The following is a 7202-nucleotide window of genomic DNA, read 5'->3' as shown; positions in this document are numbered from 1 at the left end:
TGCAGCTCTGTAACCAGGTCATCATCATGATGGAGTAACCCTCAACAATGAGCTGGCCCACCTCCAGAATCCACCTGACAAACACAATCCCTACTCAGATACCATGGGCTCAAATAAATGACTCCCTCCAACTGCCACTAGCCTGGAATCAGATGCATGGATCGCAAAACCTGCCCCATTATACCTGTCTCTAACATTACCATCAAAATTGACTTTCAGGTACGATGGAGGAGGGGGGCTCCTAGATAATGAATGTCACGTCCCGAACCCAACACCCGGGTCGGATACGTGATGGCCGCACACTCCTTAGAGCAAGCCCTAAAGAATATGCAAGGCCAAAATAAATCATTACAACCTTAACATCCATAACAATTAATTTCAACAATAATTCATAAAATTTTGTATAGGTACAAATTAAATTTCTTCAGTTCTCTGATCAGGTACTATAACACTTTATCTATCCATCTGCTCACCCATAAATCTAAGTCATAGCCAATCATGAACATCCTGTATCTCTAAAAAGAAAAGAAAGATGAAGGGGTATGAGCTTTACAGCCCAGTAAGAATTCTCATATCACACTGATATAGTAATATAATCTGAAAATAAGGATAAGCAATAAAATATAAAATCTCATGTTCAATGTCCAGCATAATGCAAACATTCATAAATTTTCTGTCTTGTCAAAATAGATGCATCATCATATATTAACAGGTAAAACACTTTTGTTCAACAATTATTTCATGTCTTATCTTTCATTTCTTCTTTCACAATCACATGATTTTTAACAGTTTCCTTCTGGCTCTGGACTATCCAAGTCTATACCTCAGTCATCATCCGGATTGAATCCACTTTAAAAAGTCTTTCAAGACTGTCCGAGGATGAGCTCCTGGCTGGCTGTCCCACGTACCAAAGCCCGTGAGAGGCTGTCCCAGGCATAAGCTCCTGGCGGGCTGTCCCAGGCATGAGCTCCTGACCGGCTGATCCACCTGTAAGCCAGTGGGGGCTGTCCCAGGCATAAGCTCCTGGCGGGCTGTCCCAGGCATAAGCTCCTGGCCGGCTGTTCCATATGACAAGGCTAGTCCATACCACATATCTCTTTCTTTTCATTTAATCATTATGTATTGATTTCATCAATCAATTCTGTCTTGCATTATGATCAATTCAGATATGTCATATCCATATAATCATGCCATCAATCTCTGATACATATATATTAACATAACATACTCATGCTCAAAATCAAATAACAGTATCTCAGATATAATAATTTCATCAATCTCAAATCCGACGATGCAAAACCAACGATGCAAGACCAACAGCAAAATAGCATATACATAATAGTGATCATGTACAGGGATTCTTACCTTTATCGGTGACTGATCCAAACACAGAAATCGATGTTCTTCTTTGATCTATGAATTTCTTTAACAAAATATTCCACTCGATATCATATGCAGACAATCATCTCTTCATAACCCTGATCAATATAAAATCACATATATGGAAAAAATTACCGATAATCGATCTGATAACACAAATCTAGGATCTCTCTTAGGATTAACCAAAATTAGGATTTACCTAAGTATCTGGATCCTCCACTGATCCATAAGACTTCAAGAGAGAGAAAATCTATGAAGAGAGAGAAAATTCTAGAGAGAGAAAGTAGAGAGAGAAAGTGGAGAGAGAAACTTTCGTATCCTTCCAATGAGGCACTCATGGTCGGGATCATCAGAGGTCCTATCAGGGTGACTCAATATGAATCAAGTGTTACAAATTTTGAATAGAATCGGACTGGAATCAGATCTACCGCACGAATTTCGGAGCAATCTCAAATCATCTTATTTTCATCTTCAAGTTTATTCTAGGATTCATGATGCAATCAGAGAGGAAGAAAAGATCCTAGAGAGACAAAATCCGTAAAGAGAGAGAAAAGTCTAGAGAGAGAATCTAGAGAGAGAAAATGTAGAGAGAGAAGGTACAGAGAGGAGAGAGAAAAGAGAGAGAAAGAAGAGAGAAAGGAGAGAGAAAAAAATTCTCTCCTTCTTCTTCTTTTTATTTTATTTTTATTTTTATTTTTATTTTCTCTTTCTTTTTTTCCTTTTTTTTTCTTTTCTTTTTCCTTTTTCTTTTCTTTTTCTTTTTCTTTTTCCTTTTTCTTTTCTTTTCTTTTCTTCTTCTTCCTTTCTTCTTTTCTTCCCACGGGTTCCGTTGGGCCAAAACAGGGGAGGAAAAAGAGGGTGGCTCGGGCTCCGACGACTTGGCCGGAGATCCGGCAACGACGGCCGAGCATGCAAGCTGGCCGGCGGCAGGGTCACCCTCCTTGTTGCCGGCGGCAGAGAAGGAAGAAAATCATAAAAACAGGGTATCCCTGTTTGAGCCCGAACTGGAAGCCCGAACCGGCACCTCGCCGGCATCCAAAAACACCGGTGACCGGAGAATAACAAGGAGAAGAGGAAATACCTTGTTCCGGCGGCCAAAATAGCTCCGGCGACCTCTTTTCTTCCGATCAACCACCACGAAAATCTCTGAGAAAAATCCCTCAAATCCCTTGATTTACTTCGAAATTTTTGTTGTAAATTCCTAAAGGAAGGTTGGAGGATCTTATAGTGGAGGTTTCCTACCCTAGCCGGACTCTTTGAGTCCGATTTTGCCGGAAATCGTGAAGGAAGAAGACTCCGGCTAGGAGTCTTCCTCCTTCTCTGTTCTGTTTTTTTTTTTTTTTTTTTTTTTTTTTTTATGTGTTGTTGGGCCATCTGGGCTACAGGCCCAAATAAACGGGTTGCTACAATCTCCCCCCCTTAAAAAAATTTCGTCCTCGAAATTAGATTATGTCATTTGAGATATCTATTTCAAAGTATACATTCTTCATGTCATTCTCAAGCTTACGATAATATCATATATATTATTTATTTCTCATGATCTTGTTATAACAAAAATTATTTAAAATTTCAAACTCATCCCTTCTTATTGATTTCTCAACTTTTTGAAGAACTGTAACATTTTAAACTTGTATTAATATACCACCGTTATTTGTCTAATACATTTCACTCGAAATTCATAATTATCTCATACTACCCCTGATAAATAAAGATCAAACATCGAGCACTCTTTACAATCATCGATTTCTTTCTTCACTTGATTTTCCAATAAATTTTATATATAGACTCTCATCTTAAGAAAAATCTCAATCTTCTATATCAGTTCAAGTAACAATATTAAATTTTAAAAATATGAGATCTATGTTAGGACATTCTAAGTTTGAACTAATATCAGAACTATCAAGCTGTTAATAAACTTGAGATATCTAAAATTTCTTGGCATTATCTACAATGAAACAACCTACTAACAAAAATTATCCGACTATGATCAGATTAAAATCATTCTTTATTTACAACTCATGTATTCCATAATATCTTCGGAATCAAAGAATTAATATTTCTAATCAATTTAACCCACCATGCTTTTGCTGCGCACTTTGATCTTAATTTATCAATTTATATAATTATATCAAAGATAAAAATATCTTTATATGTTAGATCAATCCAAGATAGATCTAACCTTCAAATTTCATATAAAACTTAGGGCAAAATTTTAAGTTTCTTTATCTTTACTACTTTTGGGTATAGCATATAAAATTAAATCTTGATCTACTTCCTATATTTGAAATCATTATATAAGTTTCATCACTCTTCAAGAATCCAACATATCTAGAATTAATTAGAGTTAACCTTAGATTTACCTTACAATCATCTAGATAATTTCTAAATCAATCTTCCTTTTTAAAAGAATTACTTCTAACTTGACAAACTAGAAGGACTCAAGCCAACATCCTTAAGTAGAATCAACTTGATTATTTCTTATAGAATTCTCTTCATCATAACTCTTAATATTAATCAATAAATCTATACAAAATCTTGTCCCTTGTATAAGTCATTCAAACTTTAACACTAGTAAGATGTCTTAGATCAATTTAAAAATCCAAACTTTGACTTGAATAATTAATACACTTCGTCATCTTCAACAGTCACAAAAAAAAAAAATCTAATCCAAAGATAATAATACGAATTATTAAAGATTTCATCATAACCTGTATATCATACTCTGACAAAATAAATTTTCTTCTTTAATTTAACAACAATATCAAAAGACTTTTGATCCACTTAAAAAATAAACTATTGACTTGAAATTCAATGCAACTTGAAAGATCAAAGAATCATATTCAGAATATGATATTTTGAGTAACCAAAGATTTCACCAAAATGTGTATCTCATATTCCCATAATAAAATTCAAGTATATTTTTAATCTAAGATTGAATTTCATATATGATCCTCTTATAGGTTCAATGCTCAAAAATATTTTTCTCTCATATGATGAAATTTCTTCTTAGACCATACCCTAATTAACATTCTTTGATAAGTCCAAAATTCATAATGTTCAGACAATTATCATTGGAATTAAAAAATCATGATCTTTTAATCATATAAGTTTTATATTCCAAAATCATCTAGTATACTCAACATAACTTATCAATACCTCCCACTTCAATCCAAGGTCAACTCTTTTCATACTTAGGTCAACCTTACTAATTAAAATCTAAGATATAACTCGTCAATTCTATTATAAATATCATATGCCACTTATGCATAAATTTCATCTTAATATCTATTGATTTGAAATCTAAATATTGAATCTTCTCTTTCATATCTATCATGTTCCTCGTGATCATAACCTAAGTTCAGATATCACTAAAATTATAATTCTGAATAATTATAACTTTAAACTCAAATACCACTTAAATCGTATTTTCTAGTGATCATAACCTAAACTCTAATATCATTCTATCATACCTTTAATGATCAAAATCTTAAACTCTGATATTATCAATCATACTCTAGTGATTATAATCCCAAAGTTTGATATCACTTATCCTACTGATCTTACATAAAGTTTTAATATCTCTTCATAATCTCTAGTGATCTTAAACCTAAGCTTTGATATTATTCTACCACATCCAAATCATTTATATCGTAATCTCCAATGATCATAACCTAGGCTCTGATACCATTCTGTCACGCCCCGAACCCAACACCCGGGTCGGATACGTGATGGCCGCACACTCCTTAGAGCAAGCCCTAAAGAATATGCAAGGCCAAAATAAATCATTACAACCTTAACATCCATAACAATTAATTTCAACAATAATTCATAAAATTTTGTATAGGTACAAATTAAATTTCTTCAGTTCTCTGATCAGGTACTATAACATTTTATCTATCCATCTGCTCACCCATAAATCTAAGCCATAGCCAATCATGAACATCCTGCATCTCTGAAAAGAAAAGAAAGATGAAGGGGTATGAGCTTTACAGCCCAGTAAGAATTCTCATATCACACTGATATAGTAATATAATCTGAAAATAAGGATAAGCAATAAAATATAAAATCTCATGTTCAATATCCAGCATAATGCAAACATTCATAAATTTTATGTCTTGTCAAAATAGATGCATCATCATATATTAACAGGTAAAACACTTTTGTTCAACAATTATTTCATATCTTATCTTTCATTTCTTCTTTCACAATCACATGATTTTTAACAGTTTCCTTCTGGCTCTGGACTATCCAAGTCTATACCTCAGTCATCATCCGGATCGAATCCACTTTAAAAAGTCTTTCAAGACTGTCCCAGGATGAGCTCCTGGCCGGCTGTCCCACGTACCAAAGCCCGTGAGAGGCTGTCCCAGGCATAAGCTCCTGGCGGGCTGTCCCAGGCATGAGCTCCTGGCCAGCTGATCCACCTGTAAGCCAGTGGGGGCTGTCCCAGGCATAAGCTCCTGGCGGGCTGTCCCAGGCATAAGCTCCTGGCCGGCTGTTCCACATGACAAGGCTAGTCCATACCACATATCTCTTTCTTTTCATTTAATCATTATGTATTGATTTCATCAATCAATTCTGTCTTGCATTATGATCAATTCAGATATGTCATATCCATATAATCATGCCATCAATCTCTGATACATATATATTAACATAACATACTCATGCTCAAAATTAAATAACAGTATCTCAGATATAATAATTTCATCAATCTCAAATCCGACGATGCAAAACCAACAATGCAAGACCAACAGCAAAATAGCATATACATAATAGTGATCATGTACAGGGATTCTTACCTTTACCGGTGACTGATCCAAACACAGAAATCGATGTTCTTCTTTGATTTATGAATTTTTTTAATAAAATATTCCACTCGATATCATATGCAGACAATCATCTCTTCATAACCCTGATCAATATAAAATCACATATATAGAGAAAATTACCGATAATCGATCTGATAACACAAATCTAGGATCTCTCTTAGGATTAACCAAAATTAGGATTTACCTAAGTATCTGGATCCTCCATTGATCCATAAGACTTCTAGAGAGAGAAAATTCATGAAGAGAGAGAAAATTCTAGAGAGAGAAAGTAGAGAGAGAAAGTGGAGAGAGAAACTTTCGTATCCTTCCAATGAGGCACTCATGGTCGGGATCATCAGAGGTCCTATCAGGATGACTCAATATGAATCAAGTGTCACAAATTTTGAATAGAATCGGACTGGAATCAGATCTACCGCACGAATTTCGGGGCAATCTCAAATCATCTTATTTTCATCTTCAAGTTTATTCTAGGGTTCATGATGCAATCAGAGAGGAAGAAAAGATCCTAGAGAGACAAAATCCGTAAAGAGAGAGAAAAATCTAGAGAGAGAATCTAGAGAGAGAAAATGTAGAGAGAGAAGGTACAGAGAGGAGAGAGAAAAGAGAGAGAAAGAAGAGAGAAAGGAGAGAGAAAAAAATTCTCTCCTTCTTCTTCTTTTTATTTTATTTTTATTTTTATTTTTATTTTCTCTTTCTTTTTTTCCTTTTTTTTTTCTTTTCTTTTTCCTTTTTCTTTTCTTTTTCTTTTTCTTTTTCCTTTTTCTTTTCTTTTCTTTTCTTCTTCTTCTTCCTTTCTTCTTTTCTTCCCACGGGTTCCGTTGGGCCAAAACAGGGGAGGAAAAAGAGGGTGGCTCGGGCTCCGACGACTTGGCCGGAGATCCGACAACGACGGCCGAGCATGCAAGCTGGCCGGCGGCAGGGTCACCCTCCTTGTTGCCGGCGGCAGAGAAGGAAGAAAATCATAAAAACAGGGTATCCCTGTTTGAGCCC

The 7202-nt window shown here is 35.0% G+C and overlaps 1 protein-coding gene across 1 annotated transcript in view; it reads right to left on the bottom strand.

Moving 5' to 3' along the window:
• LOC105037295 (putative disease resistance protein RGA4) overlaps positions 1–7202 on the bottom strand; it is a 52528-nt gene that overhangs the window by 23298 nt on the left and 22028 nt on the right. The gene's annotated exons all lie outside the window — the stretch shown is intronic.

This window comes from Elaeis guineensis, chromosome 12, assembly GCF_000442705.2.
Source record: "Elaeis guineensis isolate ETL-2024a chromosome 12, EG11, whole genome shotgun sequence".
Lineage (NCBI taxonomy): Eukaryota > Viridiplantae > Streptophyta > Magnoliopsida > Arecales > Arecaceae > Elaeis > Elaeis guineensis.
The sequence above is the reverse complement of the archived record's forward strand: the minus strand, read 5'-3'. Positions and strand labels throughout refer to the sequence as shown.